Source organism: Lutjanus erythropterus, chromosome 12 (assembly GCF_056507025.1).
Source record: "Lutjanus erythropterus isolate fLutEry1 chromosome 12, fLutEry1.hap2, whole genome shotgun sequence".
In the NCBI taxonomy this organism is placed as follows: Eukaryota; Metazoa; Chordata; class Actinopteri; order Lutjaniformes; family Lutjanidae; genus Lutjanus; species Lutjanus erythropterus.
In genome coordinates, this window is record NC_139328.1 from 10,928,754 (window position 1) to 10,948,320 (window position 19,567).

Here is a 19,567-nt window from a genome sequence, read left to right on the forward strand (position 1 = left end):
TCAGGCAGCCTGGCCCAGTTAGAGACATCTCTGCTCGTGAAATTGACCCTAACGATTCAGAAGTGAACTCAGATTCAAAATATCCAAATGTTATCTTCTAAAAACCAGACAAAAATGTGGACTTTTTTTTTTTTTAATCTCTCCCTGCCTCGCTCACTCTGCCAGGTTGCCTATTTCTGTGCTGTCATCTTGCTTCAGTGATATTTGTTATACAGAGAACAGAGATCAAGAGTGCTTCTGCATTGATTCTTTTGCTTTGTTATGACACTAAATTCTGCTTCAGTGCTCTCTGTTAGATGAACAAGTCACACATGTACTCACACTGCACACACACACGTGCACAATGACACACTATGACAGATAGCTATGTGCACATAACTTGATACAAGATAATTTGTTATTTTGAGACTATCGATTTGTGAGTTATGCAATGAAACAAGTCTCTTTCAGAAGCATCCCTGCAGCAATCAATTGTAACATGCTCTCCCATTCATTGCATTCTAATGATGTGATCAATACATCTTCTAGGATGCTGACTACACAGAAATACAGCGTTATTATGCAGAGAAGAATATGAAAATACAACAAAAAAGACAAATATGACAAGAACACTACCCTGAGATGACATTGTTTTATATGTAAGGTTCCTGAGACTGTGGAAACACACGGCTACCATGAATATCATCCATCATCCAAACATGGAGAAAAAACACGAATACATTATTCTATTTTTAGGGAAGTACTTCTACATTGTGGGGTCATGCTATATGCCTCCATTATCTTGCAACAAAAAAATCAGGTTGATATGTAAGGCAACGAATTATCCTATCAGCAGGGAACATCATTTACAGACGGGGTCACAAGTAATGGAAAGTCATTTTCACCAGGGGCTGTTTTCCATGTAGGATAGCTACCGTGCTGCCAGCTCAACTAGGACAAATGGCTGCCTCTCGCCCAAATCACTACAGTAACCTAGACTAAGTAGCTAAGTAGCCCCAGCTGAGGACTTTGGATGCCTAAATGCTTCCCTTGGCCATAGCCACAGTGCTGTCGGAACAACTCGCAGTGCGAATTGCCCAGCAAGCAAGTTGTGAACATCAGGTTTCATTAAGCCCTGATTTTCATCAATCTCTGCTTGAATTTGTGTGTATTTTTCAGTTAGAGGGAGTTCAGGAATACAAGGCTTTATTGACTTAACATTAATCAAATCTTTGCATGGATTAGGATTAATGTCCAATAAACAAAGAAGCTCTCAGTGAGGGGGAAAAAAACCTCCACTGGTTCTTGATACTGGTAATGCTTTAAAAAGTGACCGGGATAGACATTCACACATCAGTGTCAGGAGCTGGAACAGTAAGCAGTGGTTCAGACCAAAAACAGCCCTTTAGATCTGCGAGTTTGAAGGCTTCTCAGATGCCAAAACATTTTAAACATAGTGGTTTATAATACTGAGACAGGATTTTACAACACCGGAAAGTTATTTAAGGCAGCAGTTATTTAATCTATGGACTGTTTACCATGCGATCGTGAACAGTCAATATTGCATTCTCGTTACAATGAACTATACCAGTAATGTGTGCTTGCTTGTATTTACAGTGGCCGCTGGATGACTAATGAGCGACTGGCTCCAACACGAGAGAGAGAGTAGATAAGGCATTTTATTTGTTATTGCAGGCATAAAATGAAATTATGTTTGGGAACTCTCAGATATCAGGAGTGGTAAAAAAAACAAGATAAAAAAACAAGATAAATATGATGAGATAGCGTCTTCTATCAATATGTAATGAATTAAGGCACTTACAGGAGGCAAGTAAACAGGAGAAGAAGAGGTGGAAAACTGAAAGCCAATTTAAATAGATGTTGAAGTTGTCTTGTGCATCAAAAACTGAGTAAATAATAGAAAAAATAAAACACACTGTGGCTTAACTTAAATCAGTAATATTAAACGGAACAATTGGAAACATTCAGAAATAGTCTTTCTGATTAACCATGTTTTGTACTGCTGCTTTATTGATGTCATTACTGTGATTCATTAAATGTCACGCCATACGCCTGCAGGAAAGTCCCATATGTAAGTTGTACTGTAGGAAGTAAAGACATGAAAAAAAATCTATGTCAAGACCAGTGAGACCTGCAGGAGTCCCACAGTTACACAGACCTATAACTAGGCCTTTAAAGTAAACTTTGAAGTACATTTATAGGTGTCTGTGTGCATCCTTTCAAAACTTATCAGTGTCACTTAGATTACAGACTTAGTTATAAGTTGGCTCTGTGAACTTTAAAAGTGATACTCAAGCTTTGCCATTAGTGGAAAATAAAACTTTGATTGAAGACAAATTAGCAGCAGTTTCACTGACAGAGAAAGTTTGAAGTCTCTTGACGTGATGCAACTGTAATGAGTTTTCTTGTACCTCACAAATGATGATGACAGCGGTGACTGGTGATGCATTAACACCACACTGGGCATCTTAATTAGAAACAATAATTAAATGGGCTTAAGTTAATTTTTTTAGACCTCGACAGTCAGGGTGTGGATGTTGCAGACAAAAAGCTACACAAAAGTTAATTTTGTCTTTGGCATAACTTCCTTGTAAATGCCCAACTTCATATTCTGCATGACAAACACCCCATTCCTATTCACTGTAATTTACTGTTTTATTCCAGGTATAAGGGGTATTACATGTAACAGTTTTAGTCTCAGTTAAACCTTCAAATACCATCATACAAGCCGAGCAGCTGCAAATAGCAAATTGGGCAAAACAGTAGCAATGTTTACACAGGCTATCTTTGCAGTTGTCACAAATGTCAAAACGCCAAGCCTGTCTTTCAGGGCCTCTCATCCACGGAAGACGAATAAACTGCACACAGTGTGACAGTAAATAAAGCAAATGAAAGCTTCCTTGAATTAAAAATGTGAATGGTTTTAACTAGATAATGAGAGCCTCTTAACAGTTAAGCAGTAAAGCAAGTAATTGCTTTTTCATGGACTCAAGATTTTGAATTTCTATCATGTGGTGGGACTAACAAAATCCAATCACATGGATAGCAATTAAACTCTTCAGTGAACTTCTGACATGGTTCAGTTCCAAGGTAATCACATAACTTACTGTGTGATCCATACTTAATTTCCTCCCAGGATGTCGATGATGTTTTCTGTATGTAGTGCAGCTAAAGTTTTGTTAAAAACCATGTACTGCTGGCATGTACAGCTTCTGCAACTCTATATGAGAGTTCATGACAAATCAGTTGTAGTTATTCTTGGCAGTGATCTCAGGAAAGTAATGATCACTATTACAAATTAGAGTCAAGAAGATAAAATTAGCAGAGATAATTGACAATATGTCAGTCTAACATAACGTGATATGATTTCATTCTGTAATTCTTCAACTCAGTTTGATATTAAGTATTTGTTTCATAATAGAAATCTTGTTATGTTGCACCACACAGAGAAATTACCACACTTCATATTGTGTGAATTCTAAGGTAGTTTCCTGTTTCTCTCTGTGTCCTGTTTTCTCATACATTAACATCATTTTCTTTTCTCTTTTCAGTTGAAAAGCTTCACAACTGTTAAATTAGAATGTACTTAAAGGTTAAGTATGTTTCTTCACGGATGCTGGAATTTGCTATCATGTGAGGCTCAAGATGCACTGGGCAGACTGTGGTGTTTAGGTTACATCACTGTTGTTGTTGTTGATAATATTACATATAATATACTTTGACAATATTATTTATGTGATATTCAAGGCAATAAAGGCTGTTGAATCAAACTCTCTCTTCATGTTATACTGACCTACACACACATTAGGTTATAATTAACCTTAATATTCTGCATTACCACATTTGTTTGAATGTTATTGTTGTTGTTTGTTGTCATGAAATAGATTAACTTATAAAACATTTTACAAAAAATGTGCTATGTTGAGTTGTTAGTCCTAAACAAGTGACTATACACACCGAAACAATTGTATAATACATGCTTCAGACATTACAGGATTGATAAAATATGCACATTGTTCAACAGCCTAAGCCTATCTTTATTTGATAGTTGATCGATTAAATTTTACTTGATTGATGAAATTCTTAACGACCAATTAATCGATCATCAATTAGTCGTTATCATCTGTAATCTGTATGTAGATGTTTTAAGTATATGTAGTAGGAGGGGACCACAGCGTTATTGTTGTACAAACCTGTGTTGTACAATAACAGATAAATTACCTCGATACCTTGGATTTGGACTATATAATATAATGATTTAGGTTTTATTAAAAGAAATAAATAATCATGTAATACTGGTGTTAAGAAGTCTGATGTATGTCATAAAGCTCAACCACAGAGATACTGCAGAAAAGGACATGTTATTTTAATGTTTCAGGGCCTAGAAAATAATAGATTTGTGCCCGGTCTGTGACACCGAATACAGGAGGGAACCAAGCAATCCTTTTGATTTCCTGCTGTTTCCATTTTTGATTTGGCCTGAGTCACCCTGTGACCGCTTCCATATGGTGGCCTGTCCAACAGCAAGAGCAAATTGCATTATTGGACTGGTCACAGCGAATGGTTGCTGCTAACAAGTTGCTGCTCTTCTCTGACCCCTTTCTGTGAGTGTGTGTGTTGCGGCGTTTCCTTGCGTGTCCATGTGAACGTGCATGTGCTTGTGTGTGCGTGACCCAGAGTGACTTGTTTCCAATAAGGAAATGAAATCCATTGTGGGATTTTTTTTTTTCCCCCGCCAGCGAACCATTTTCTTTTATTACTTCACCTGCACTTCCTTGAGCCACTGGGTGTGCTCCCACGCTGCAACCAACTCCCAGACAAGCATCGGCAGCATCTATCTTGTGGACAGAAGTGCTGAGTGGCTATTACTTCTCAGCAGACCACATAAAAACCACAGCAATTAAACGCTATTGGGCCATTCGACTTTGTCTTCTTAGAGGAAAAAAGGGGGAGTGAGTGAGCGGGAGAAGGAAGGCAGAGAAGAAAGTGGAGGTTAAAGAAGGAAAAAGAGAGATATCAACTGATGCTCTTTAACGGTGAGAGAGATCTTTATGTCAGTAGTTTGAAGTGGAGAAGGAGGAATTAAAGAGTGTGAAAGTAGCTGTGAAATTAGAGCCGATGAAATACAGTACCTGTTCTCAAAGGGACGTGAGAGAGCTCTTTAACTAAGGTATAATGGAAAGTAAAAGTAGACTGCAGCATGGGAGTTACAGTAAGGGCTCCACTTTTAACTAGATTTATAGTTGAAGTGATTCTGCTGGAGCTGCATTGTTGTTCCGCCCTCCAGAAGGAAGCTTAAATCATATTCGGTGCTCTTCAGACTGCTCAGCTGAGAAACACTTTTTGAGTTATGACTTTTTAAATCTATTTTGCAAAACTGAAGAAAATGGCAAAGACAGGCCAGTGCCGGTGCAGTTGCAGGATGTAGAGTAAATTTCTGGCCATCTCTGTGCGATGTGCATCGCATTTAGTGCCTGGAAGCGGGGCACAAAGATAAAAATATAAATTGGACGTCAGCGTGGATTAAAAGTGATGTTGGCCAAGCTGCTCATGAGGATCTTGTGGGGAAAATCAGATTCATTCAGTGTAACTGAGAACATTTCCTTTACCAGGATCCAAGTGCAAAAAGCCAGCAGCCCAATATAGAAAGCTCCAGTTTCAAAATGTTCTCTATTGAACTTTCAATTATTAATCTATTGGCCACAAAAATAATGTCAATACTTTGTTCTGACCCCAATCTCTGCCTTTGTCATTGTTCCACTGACCGCACTGTCACCTCGCTGCATCCCACTGACCACAGTGCTTAACAGTCAACGTGACAAGTTGACAGAATTAAACCTGGTGGAAAACTGATTAATTAATATAATGCTGGATACTCTTGGATTTTGACTGTATCAACTAGCCCTAATATTATGTAATTTGTTGGAGACAGGGTTTAAATGTGGACAACAGAACTCTGACATCAAGCACATCACTTCACTATGATTTTACTACATTTTTTAAACAGTACCATACAGCTACATTGTACTATATATCTCATTTACGCAAAATCTAAAAATAACTCAGTCAAAAAGTAAACACTGGCTAAATACTAAACTAGCCAGCACACGAGTAAAGCAACAGGTCCCAAATACTTCTACTTTCAATAAAATGTCTGACTACCTCTTGTTGCACATGGAGAATAAATTAAAGCCTTTCACATAAAGACAGAATGTTTCATTGATGCTTGGCTTTAGCTGTTAAAATCAATCAAAAGTGTCTTTAAATTAGAAAGAACATTGTTTAGCTTGAGCTTTAAAGTGGCACAAATTCTAGTAATTTCCTGTTCCCAGGCTAGAGTAATATGTGAACTGTCTGCCCTCCTTCTCCACCTGTCTAACTTAGCTCTTGTGTTCTCTGCCATCATTATGACGGTTTAATTTATCACAAGAAAAGTCAGCAAATCTAAACTAAACTTTAAGCAAACAAAGCTCTGTTTTTCTCAGTGTGATGAAGTGACAGCATTATTGCCAACACTACAGTCGATCGGGCTACTGCTGTTGCTGCCACAATGGAAAACCATCCCCATTCATCACAGCCTGTCTACGTACATTCCAAACAACTAAAAATAAACGTCTCCAACCTCTTGGTAGTCAGGCTGGGGGTGTAGGTACACAGCGCAGAAAAAAGCATGACGAGCAGTGAACTAACACTGAAAATTACAAATGGCTGCCTGTCTCATTACCCAAGCAAATCACATTAGATATCCTACGGAAGCCTAATATAGATGCTGCACTGTGTGCCCCTCTCTCATATAATCAGTCTTTCTATCCATCTTTCTCTCTGTCTATTGATAGGTCCCTTTATTTCTTTGTCTGCTTTTTTCTTGCTAACTTGTCTCTCTTCTTGCCCCTCTTTCACTTTTTGTCCCTTTGCCTTTCTGTACTTTTGTCTCTGACTAAATCGCTCCGTCTTTGTCACTTTCTCTCTCTGCTGACCAGACAGATATATTCAAATGGAAGTTAAGGACAGAGCGTTGCATTATTCAAACCCCTCACAGGAATGAGAGTTGGGAACAATGACAGCTAAATTCCCATTAAAGCAGGCCATTTGCTGAGACAACAAATCCAAAGACGGTAAAGCAGGTAAGAGGCGGCAACATTCAGGAGAGGAGTTAACACATACACACACAAGACATTCAATTTCGTCACAGAAGAACCATCTGTTTTTAATTCCCAATCACATTTTTTCTTATTAAAAGACTTTAAAGGACCAGTGTGTAGGATTTAGTGCTATCTAGCAGTGAGGTTGTAGATTGCAACCAACTCACAACCGAGTCACACCATGCCGTGATGGTTTGCATTTCCCTCTTATAATTCCCAGAGCTGTGCAGAGTCACACCCGGGAGGGACCATCTCTGGACTAAGAGCAAAGTGCACCCGTCTCGCCTCCAAGTGGGCTGTGGTAGCATCTTGTTGACTGTGGCTAATCCATCATGACCCTCCTCTCACTCCTTCAAACAAGTGCATCTGCTTTATTTTACTTTTTCAAGTTTGTTTCCAGCTGGATAAGAGTTATAGTTGTTGTTATAGCTGTTGAAAACCCAACATTTTCTGAGTTTGCTGCTTCGCAATACAAGATATGGGGGACTAATAACAAAATATGGGGGACTTTTATTGTGAAGAGTGTTTATCCACAGTTTTACAGCCATTAGACTCAAGCTTTGCTTGTCTTTTGTCCCTGTTGTAGCAGAATCGCAAATCCCTGCAATGCTGAGCTAGCGTGCCAAGTCAAATCAAACGTGGAAAAAGGGGTATAGGAGAACCTTTAGTGCCCACAAAACTTGCAAAAAAAGACTAAAGGAAATAAAGCCAGTGTTTGGTTTGTCCATTTTGGGATACTGTAGAACATGGCGATGCACCATGGCAGACCCCATGAAAAAGGACCTGCACCCTCTGTAGATGCAAAGGACTCAGGTAACAAAATTACTACTAATTATTATTATTTTCAGGTGATTATATACTATTTATTTAATCGATTATATTCCAGGTCTACCACATTCTGCCAATAGATTACTCTAAATCTAACAGACTGAACCTTTATAACAAATATATTATGGTACAACTGGCATGGATCCAGTTTATCACCAGGGAATTGACACATTTTAAGCATCACTACAACTAGCTGTGTGTATCAAATAACAAAGGAGTGAGACCTTTGGGTTTTTAGCACCCCACCGCACAGTTAGTACCAGCTAACATGTGCTGCGAGATCCAGAGGCAAAACTGAATAGCCAGTTAGCTGGCAGGCACTGAGCCTGTTGTGAACCTCAGTGGAAATACCTGTCACATCACAAACTTAATGTGGAAAATCAAGTGACTGGAACCAATATCCTGGATACTGCCAAGCTGGCTTACAACGTACTGTGATGGAGCCCTCAGGGTCAAAACACATCAAACACTGTTTGTGATTCACACTATCAGGATCCTGATAATTGTTCAGAGAAACATCATGTCACACACGGGTGTTCAAACTCACAGAGTGAGCAGCTGGTTGCCTTTTCAAATTAATTCAATTTTTTCAAACTGCCAACACCATTGTGATATTAAAGTTAAGTAATATAAGTTGTGGCTGGATGATGTACATAAAGCATCTGCTTTAAACTGTAACACATCCTGTTTCCATCACTTATATTTGTCACAACTGTCAACCACTACTGAGAAATTATTGCAAAACAAATTGTGTTCATGTCTATTCTTCTATATTCTGTATATCATCCTCTGTCCCTAATGTTGGAATCAGCATCAGTCCCAAAAATCCATAATCCATCAGACCCTTTCTTGTTTAATCAATTAGTTGTTTGATCCATAAGGTGTCAAGAAATGGTGAAAAATATTCATCACTGTTTGCTAAAGCCCGAGGTGATAAGGTACTGTTTTGTCCACTACCCAAACATATTCAGTTGGCTGCCCTAGAGGACTAAAAAAACAGAAAACATTCAATTTCAGACATTTTTTCGGAATAAGTGACTGAAAATGATCAGAATAGTTGACAACTGATTGATTAATTGATTAACTGCTGCAGCTCTAGCTTTAGCATCAAAACGCTATTTTCCAAAGACCTTTTAAAAATGTTTTCCAACGCGACCTGTCGTAGGCTGAGGGAGGGCATCAGCGCTTTGACTTACGTTACTGCTTTTTGCTGACAGCTCAGTGGAAGCTTCCATTTAAAAAGTACGCAGATGGAATCACCCTTTAAAGCATTGATTATTTGATCATTTTAGTGATTTGTTTGTATGATAACCATGACACATTAACATTTATGTAAAGAGCAGGAACGTCATCAGTGATTATACTTTCAGTTTTACTTTTTTTTTCACACTCCTCAGAAAATGAATTTCACTGGCTCTTTATCTTGGGCTAAACAAGCAAATTGTTTTTTGCCTACTCTGCATTCTTTTGAACTTACCTGACATATTTTCATCTCAGCATATGCAATGTAGGCAAAATTCATTAACGAATAATTAAGGTCTGTATTGATCTGTGGCATCACCTAGCATTTTGTTACCAAAAATATTGAGGGAGACTAGCTGATTAATTGTGGCACTCTTTCTGACCTTTTGACATAGTGATCTGTTTAGACCACAGGGAGGGAAGTCTTGTGATTTTATCCAATGAGAACAAACAGTTTGCCAATAGCTTTTGGCTATCTCGATGTGCAAGTAAGCACACTGTTGCCCCCGGCCAGATCGATGTTTCTCGATTAGGCTGCCCGAGCCAAAAGGAATGCAGCAACTTTCCTATTCGTCAGCGACCCAGACCCATTCTCATTTAACACATGCACACATAAATATGCAGAAACACACTTCCCTGTGTGCACACACACACACACACAGGCTTAAACACAAAAAGACATACTGATGTCACAGACATCGCCAACACACAGACGTCATTTGTCCTGTGGCATTTAGCACAAACGTCAAATAGTGTAGGGCCCTGCTAAAAATCAATGGGCATTTGCAACAATCAATGGCCGGGTTCCTATGAGAACTAATTAGAAAGGCAAACATGCAGCGCTGCCTCCTTCCTCCTCTCTGCCTACCTCTGTGAGTACCAAACTAAGTGCTTCTCCACCGTACAGTCAGAACACAGTTTAGTGATATCTGCAGCTAAGTATCAGATTAGTAGATAAATGTATTGGTAGTATACTATTGCTGATAAATATGAAAATGAATAAAAATATGGGTGTGGATTTAAGAAAGGCTACAGTTAATTGTATCCCACTTTATTACCACAACTATTATCAACAACTTGGCTGTTAAACTCAAAATCTTGCTCCAAGTGACACTACTACTACTACAGCTGTTGTAGGAGACATGATTGTATAATTACTTGGTTGTGCTCGGTCTACGTACTGGCAGGCCATTCAATCCACTCTTAATGAAAGGTCTGTCACCCCTGAGTGCAGCCTGAAATCCTCTGCAGATCTTCTTTTAAACAGTTCAACAAAGGAAGGCATTCTTGTTTTATATGTCAAAGCTTCTAGGCTGTTGGATGACCTTTAGAAGATGATCAGCAAACTGAGCCAGTGTTTTCATGCATCCTGTTATTTTTAAAATCATTCCCTGACAGACTTTGGATAAATAAAACAGACAGAGATGGATGGATGCATGGATGGACTTGCTTATCTTAATATCTCCTCCAACATTTTTTATTCTTTTGACCCTGACTCTGTGTGTGCTATCATGGAAAGATGTGGTCTTGGAGACACCTACTGTTGCAGGAACTATCCCACATGACATTTTGAGTACTTTGCCAGGTGTTAATATGTTTTTCTGTCAACAGTGATAGTGTCACAACCGTGCAAAATATAGTCATGAATCTTCATAGGTGTGTATAGTTGAGATCATTATTATGAGAGTACTCTGTACTGATTGGTCAAACCATACCTGTCTTTGAACTTGGCCTTCATCGTGATCTCAACTACACACTTGTAATGTTTCGTGACTATGTGTTACACATAGAACTGCTCCATAAAAGTCGACTAAACTGTAGGTGAGAAAAGTCTTAGTCTACCAAGTTTTACTCATTCTTTAGTTGCACAAAAAGGACACATCAAATTCCAACGTTTTGTCTCGTAACACTTAAAACACTCTGACCTAACTGGGCTGTAACTGCCGTGCTATTGGACTGGGACACAGCCCCCAAGATCAACAGAGACCAGTTTGGGGACCGGGAATACAGTAACATTACCAAGGTGGTATACAGGACTCTGACTCAGGGGACAATGAAGATATGATGTGTTCAGACGTGGCCAGGAGGCGGGAAGTCATTGTGGAGCGAGTTTGTAACCAGTTAGTTTGTAAGTATACATCATCCATCGTGTTGATTAGGACTGCAACTAAAGATGACTTTCATAGTTGATTACTTAGTCAATTATTATTTTCCTGATTAATCGATTAATAGTTGTTTGCCTATAAAATGAAAAAATAAGGTAAAATAAATATTAAAAAATGTTGATCAATGTTTTCCAAAGCACAAGATGACGTCCGCAGATGTCTTGTTTCTCCCTCAACACAAAAATATTCAGTCTACTGTCACAGAGAAGTAAAGAACCCGTAAACAATAACACGGACAGCTTAATCATTTATCAAAACAGTTGGCAATTCATATAATAATATATTCATAGTCAATTAATCAATTAATCGCTGCAGCTCTTGTGTTGATATGTCAGAATTGCTTGTGTGGTAGTTTCTACAACAGCAGGCATCGCCGGGACCACATTTTGCCACGATCACTCACGCACTCACAAGGTGAAAACAATATCAGCATGCAGTCGAGGCTGGTAATAATGTAATAATGACTACTGAGTACTCATGGGTTGGAACATCAGCATGCTGCCGGATGTCATAGCTGATGTGATCCCATCACACAATGGTCTCTACCCTGTTTTCACCCTCTGAACGATTAGTCTGTATTAATATAATCATTAACACTAATAATGAGTAATCTCATTTCCTTTTTAGACCCTGCAGTGTGAAGCAGGCAGTTTCCATTATTATCACCGTGAAGTAGGTGGATTGTTGGATAACTGCTGAGTTTGACAATGTTGAGAGGAAAGGTTTCTATTCTGAAAATGTCTCGGAATAAGACAAAACTGGCTGTACCCTCTCTATCTTCGGCACTACCTATCTCCATATCAACCCTCTATCCTATCCAACTACAAGCAATCAATCTCTGTGCCTTCTTATCTACCAATCGATCAACCTATCCCTCTGAGTTGTAATGCTGTACAGTAGTCAGTACACACAAACAGATAGACACACTTAACACAAATGAAATGAAAACTACGCTGCAGGGCAAATTAAGCAGTGCGGAGTCCTCACTTTATACTTGGTTTGCTAATTCTTGACAACTCTGAGAAGTCTTGTCTGCCTCAGGCCATCTCTGCAGCTAAAGAGCGGGCTGTAAATTTTGTTTCTGTTTCAGGAGCAGAAAAGAGGTGTGAGCTGGATATTATACTTGGATTTACTTGGACCAAATTTTGAAAGCTGGGAAGCAGAGTTGACAAGAAAGAAAGAAGGTCAGGATACAGACCATAGTGTAGAGAAATTATGAAAGAATCTAAATACTGACTAAACAGAATTAACTGAATGCTGAAGGGGAGGGGTGACACCAAATTAAATACAGTTGATTTTTATACTACTGCAGAAGAGGAAAGTCAAGGCATTACCTCACTGGAGTCAGCTACACAGTAAACCTATTGCAAGAAGAGTAATGGTGTCTCTATATCACTGAGATATGTAGCGCACAGTCATTGGAACAGTTCCTAAAGTATGTGCTCCAATGCTAATGTGGGCTAAAGGGGCTATCCAGGGACAGAGAGAGATGGAAAATGGGCTTGTCTTATCTAAAAAAGTGTTTAGCCGAGCTACACACAGAAACCCAAGCTGTGATAATGTAAAAGGGTTTCAGAGGACCAACAGGATTGGTAATATGTGCAATGTAAAGTAAACAGAGTGAATGCTTTTTCATGTCTTTTAGTCATTCCAGATGTTGTGCTGAGTTGCTTTGTTGTTCCCTTTGCCTAAGTACATTTTCATACAGAAAGGGAGACTGCATTTTACTGAGAAAATGAGTAAACATTAACACACAGACACAGTGTGTACATGCTGGTATGCTGTAGCATGCATCTGAAAATGCCACTCACCCTGAGAGCACCTGAAATGATCCTTTTCAGTGATGGTCTTCTGGGTTGCAGCTGTCAACAGAAAGGAGAAAGGTTTTAGATGTTTTAAACACGACAGTTCTTTTGTCCCTGGTTTGTTTTTGTTTGATTAAACTCATCAAACGAACCTGGAGTGAACAGGAACTTTAAATAAACAATTCACACTTTATTTCTGCCAAAAAACACGCAAAGACAAGATAATTAGACAGAAATTACCAAATCAGAGACAAAATGATATGACACAAAAACTGTACATCATCTCTGGGTGCTTCAGTACATCCTATAAAACAACATAACTGATTAAAAAAGTCTTACAGGGTTGATCATACATTTCAATACACAGCTCCTGTGACTCAACTCAAATTTATAGTGAGAGTAAAAATCCCTGCACACACTGTTCATAACTGAATAAACAAATACTTTTTGTTGTAGGCTACATTACCATTACTCATTTTGAATTAATCAAACTGCACTTAGCCACAATAATTTTAACCTGCCAAGCTGTCTAGAAAGTAATAAATGTATTAATAATTTTACTTGAAATGTTTTTCATTAAAACAAGCTTGATTTCTTGCTAGCTAATCTGCGTGATCATGGCTGCTCACTGAGCTTTAAAGGAAGCAAGCGAGCAAGTCCACTAAAGACAATATAAAGTGTGAGGAGCAGGCCACACGGCCTTTGGTGTTGTCAATTTTTCACAGATTTTATCTCAAAATAATGAGTTAGACACTAACTGACATGACCTACAGCATTTTTTGTTTGTGTTTTTTAAAGTCACACTGGCAGAAATGGCCTTTCATAAGGAGAAGCAGTGTATGAACAGCAGCAGTACAGACCTTTCATTGACAAGAAGTGTATATAATGCAGATCTAGCTGCTTGCCACTGTTAACAGAGACCCCAGCCTGCAACGCAAACCACAGAATTGTAGAGAACCATTGACGTGGTCCCATTCTCAAACTGTTCTTCATTCAATTCTAATTCTCATTTCTTCTGTCAATGCATAATGTAACAGTAAAAATGAAGATGTTGAAGGACAAGATTATTTATTTATATTACTATTTTAGATGTATTTCACTGTTGCAAACCAAACACTTTGTTGCACTCAAAGTAACACTGCTCTGTATCACAACATTTCAAGCACGTACTGTACACAAACTTGTGTTAATTAGCATTTATAATGGTTTTGAAGGACACTAAAAATGACTCTCATTTTACACTTGAGACAGCACTTGATGCAGATTCTTGATAGAGGCGATGGATGCAGGCATGTGTGTACATGTGTGTGTGCATGCGTGCGTGCGTGTGAGAGAGAGCGAGCTAGCATTACAGGACATGACCTTTCCCGTTGCATAAAGCACTCGTCTTATGAGCTGCTCTCATCATCCTAATTAGGCTGCCACATTGTTCCAGCACTCAGAGTTACAATCAGCATTTAGCTGAGTTCAAGGGTTTATTAAACATAGGTTAAAAACGCCTGTGTCACATACTCTATGTATGTATGTAAGCACAAACACATGCAGAGCTGGAGCTGTTACCAATTCTCCTAAGTGGTCTAATTGAGCCTGTGGTCAAACTGTAAAACTCCATATTCAGATTCACCCTGCACCTTCTTCGACATGTGACATAAAGCGTGACGATTTTACCTGTTCATACATTTACGGCTTAGCCTCCGTGTTTTTACAACGACAGACTAAAATTTGAATAAAATATTTGTTTATCTCTTATAAAAATCTGTAAAAACACAACAAACACACACAATTTACCAAGCTGCAACTGAACTAAATATTCACAAGGACAGACGGAGAGAGAGACGGACTCAGAGGTGCTTTGGGAAAGTGTGATTTCACATTAAGACAAGAATAAATAAATAACTCACATCTAGGTCAGCAAAATGTGATGTATTTTAGTTAGCCTAATACTGCAGGTGTTTTTTCTTAAAGAAATACAAAGGATTTGTTGTTTATTTGAGAGTCAGTTTAAAAAGTTAGTTACATGTTTGAAATAACAGTGCATCCACAATTAAAAGAGCATCAAGGATAGTACAAGAAAGTCAGAGGACATATTTCCATTGTGGTACTTGTTGTAATTAGATGGTGTTGCGGTGTGTGCATGGGCATAATTGCATGTAGAAATAATGTAGTATGACACTAGTGGCATATAGAAGCACAAACAACATATGCCTTGAGCATAAACAGGAATTATTCTGGCAACAGACTAAAGTACACACTTCTTATTATACTAAAACTGGTCCATTAAGTGAGCTACAAAGACCCCTGTCTACCAGAGGCTTCCACACTGGGGTCCAGGGACCACCAGGGGTCTTCAGATGGGTTGTTGGGGGCCCCCAGAAAAAGGCAGAATAGAATATTTTCTTTTATTACATTTTTTGGAAAGTTTTGACAACAAGGGACTGGCTGTTGTGATTAATTCTAATTTACTGTGAACCCTGTTTGATCATTGATTGACTATACAGACTTCATCATCATCATCATCATCATCATCATCATCACACCTAAAGGGCGAGTCCTTGAGATGAAATCCTCTCAAATTGGGGGTTCGGAGTCAAATGTCCATCTATTATGGGGATCCTTGACACAGGGCTCAATAATAAGGATTACTTGCTTGCTTGGGGCAAGCTGAATGCCATGTTGGGCTAGTAAATCTAGCAACTCATTTACCCAACTGGGCAAGGGATAAAAAAGAATTAAACTATTTGATAACTGATTAATTGTTAATCAATTGCAAATTGAATCAATTGATTGAGATTTTCTGCTTTTCTCTGTCTATTATCATATTAAACTGAATATCATTTTTAAACAGACATTTTGAGACATCACCTTGGACTCTTATATACTCTTATTATAAATATAGCACCCCTAGATTAAACACAACAATCAAGTTTCAACAATCTCTGTTGTTATATGATAACCTTTAAAAAATAAAACAATTTGTACAGGGGCAAGTAAAAACATGCATTGGGCACGTAGACATGTCTTTACAACTGTACAATATCTAAGAGCCAGTGTTGCAGTTTTGCCTGAAAAACAAAGCTCATTCCAATTCAGGGCATCCGAGTATCTAAAACAACTTTTACCCCACATGACTACTGATTTTTACCGACATCAGAATCGCTACGCTGGACTTGGTGCCGTGCCTGTGAGCCCCTCTGACTTGTGGGAATAAAAAGGTATATTACAGTTGCAAATAAAAGGCTCTGAATTAGACTACAAAGAAAAATCAAGGCAGCACAGAAGGAGTTCCATATTGAGTGCATCTGATTTCCTCAACAGTATAATCTCGCCAGAAGACGAGTAGGCGAACATGTCCAAGACAGAAAAATGAAAAATGCCAAAGTTGACAGGCTCTGATTGCTTAGGAAGAAAAACATACAGTTCTTGAGAGTTCTCGCTACACTAAGGTGTCCCGTTGAGTGACAGCTCACATTTTAAGAGTTGACAAAGCCAACCAGTCTACTCTGCTGAAAATGAGAATTTGGAAAAGTACCAAAGCTAACTCATCAGTATGATGAAACCACAGAATAAATCAGAAGCAAGGAAGATAAATCGTCAAGTTGTAGATTAAATTTCTTTTTAATTGAATAAAGAACTCTGTACAGCTAAATTTGTCTATAAATACGGTATCTGTTTGTACCTGTGCTGCATTTGCCTGTGTGTACATCCATTTCATACACACATAATTTTAATAAAGTGGGAAATTGTTGTTTTCGGTTTTATCAGACTAAATGCTATCTATTGTTCTGCTAAATTCAAGATGGCACTGTGCCAGGCAAATCTGTTAGTAAATGCCCCCATCTCTTTATTTTGTTTGGTTCCAAAAGATAAAGGGGAGCGTCTAAAATGACTCAGGGAGGCACAGAAATAACTAAGGGACTTTACAGATGGTGATTATAAATTATAAATTCCATTACACACACAGACACACAGACATTACACATACACACAGACAGAATATGTGACAGTGCTGACATACATCCAGTCACATCTGCTGTCGCAACAGACAATACCTTTGGTGAGAAAGAGTGACAGTGTGTCTGTGTGTCTGTGTGTGTGTGTGTGTGTGTGTGTGTGTGTGTGTGTGTGTGTGTGTGTGTGTGTGTGTGTGGTGGGATTATTATTTTCCACAGCTTTCAATTTATCACTCATTCATCATGGGGACATCCAACAGCTTGGAAGAGAGAGTGACAAAACAAGAGGGGGAGATGAAAGAAGGACAAGAGTGTGGGAGGTGACATATAGGCAAAAATCAAAGATAAAAAGAGGGAAAGATGGTTGGTGATGGAAGATTTTCACACCATGTAAATCCAACAGTGCAACACAGTGACCCGCCTGCACCCGGATCCAAAAGGACGTTGCTTTTGCTCCTCACCACCATTGAAATCTGGCACTGGAAGCAGACAGCAGCTGCTGCATGTGCCGCACTTTACACATGCACTCACTGTGTTTGATAGCTGCCAATATGGCCCTGCACACCCACAGTTCAACACACAGTTCCAGTCACACATCGTCTATACTTGTCGCTACAGTATGTGCAAAGAAGAAGAGAAGTCTTCTACAAAATATGAACAGGAAAAGTTCTGATCCATCACTTTTGTTCAAACTTTCTACAATGTAATTATGAGAAAATTAAAGAGCTGATTTGTTTTTAATAAATGAACACATCTATTAACACATGTAGAGGGAAAGAATTTGTTTTTATAGTTGATTTAAGAGCTTAAAAATCATTAGGCAAATGCTGGGGTTAGGGTTAAAGTTACTACGATACCAGGGTTTTAAACTTTAAGTTTTCAAGTTCGCGAGAATGGGATGGGCGTGAGGTCACAGACGCATGTACAGACATATGGAAAGACAACCTGAAAACACAGCCATGGCTGTTTGACAGCAATCCTCCATGCCTCTTTTGACACAACACCAAAAAGAAAAAAAGACCTAAGCTCACATACAAAAAAAAAAAAAAACTAATGACAATATACACAACGTTATCATAGAATAAGTATCTTTACTTTTGACAATCTCAGTTAGGGTTAGTACTGTAAAAGTACGGTAAAATATGCACAAAAAACGTTTTAAAGTTTTTCGTGACAGAATTTAAACCATCTAAATATCCAATTTGCATTCAGTTATGTAAAAATTGCTCAATTCTTTCAATCATAATTATTCATCATCCTCTCTGGGAAGACTCACACTGGACCGGTTTAAATGAGAAATGTTATAAAAGTTTACTTTCTCTGATGGATGGATTCATTCCCACTGATTGTCCACAGAAGTGCACTAGTCTGGCACAGGGATGTAATTGCCAATTTTGAAATGAAACCGACTGTAAATGATACAACTTTTGAATCAAATGGCAAATAATTAATATCTTATTACTTTTTAGTCAGAAGTAACCCTGATGCTGATTGTGTGCAATAAGGAATGCACATTCACACATTCTTACATTTCATACTTTTGCAGACTCAAATTTCCAGACTTCTCAGTAGATTTTTTTAGACCATTTTTAAAATCTAACTTTTTTTCCCATTTGGAAATTTTAGCCATCCCGGCTTTATATTTGACACCTTTATTTCAAACATCATTGCCTAAAGAGGAAATAAACTGTTGTATTATTTTCCGATGACACACTGAATAAACATTATCTTATTGTTGCCCCCATATTTTTTATTCTCTTTTATAAATCAGAACTGGAAATGATTTCAAAAAAGTTTAACAATTTAATTTTCACTGCATCTGTTCAGACTTGTTTATTCACTGCATCCATGGAAACAACAATGAAGTCAGTCATAAAGGTATGGTTTCCTTGTTGCCTGATATCAGACAGAACTGTCAACTCATTACACTTCATTTCCACTCTGTGGAAGGGCTGATCCCAGTCAAGTTTCCTTGTGCAGAAAAAATAGTCTGTTTACCTTGCTGAAATCTAAATCAGCACATAACTCATTGATGTTCAGACAAGCTTGACATTTGTTTATTTGTGATGCTGTGTAGAGAATATCTACAATTCAAAGATATTACCACATGTTCTTTCAAACTAATTTGCAAACCGTTTTGGTTGTGGATGTCTGGATTTGGTACAGTTAAAAGGCAGAACTGTGTTTCAGGCTGTGGTGTACAGACTTACAGGCAGCTCTGTATGGGAGTGTATGTTCAGTTGCACACCATACTTCTGCCTTGTTTTCAACAACATCAAGCTCTCTTTGGCCCGCATTCGTTCGCACAGTGATAAACATTTTGGTGCTGGCTGCCAGCTCTAAACACCATGAAAAATACTCTGCTTGTATGATCAGTTTATTCTTAGTAATACTAAACTTCATATTTAAAAAAAAGAAAATGGAGGCAATAGGCT

At 38.3% G+C, this 19,567-nt stretch overlaps 1 protein-coding gene across 3 annotated transcripts in view; it reads right to left on the bottom strand.

Moving 5' to 3' along the window:
• Positions 1 to 19,567, bottom strand: part of tnr (tenascin R (restrictin, janusin)) — a 238,688-nt gene that overhangs the window by 145,981 nt on the left and 73,140 nt on the right. For all 3 annotated transcript variants that reach the window (XM_084733239.1, XM_084733240.1, XM_084733241.1), the window contains exon 2: positions 13,189 to 13,239. The gene's annotated coding sequence lies outside the window, so the exon portion shown is untranslated. The remainder of the gene's footprint in view (positions 1 to 13,188; positions 13,240 to 19,567) is intronic.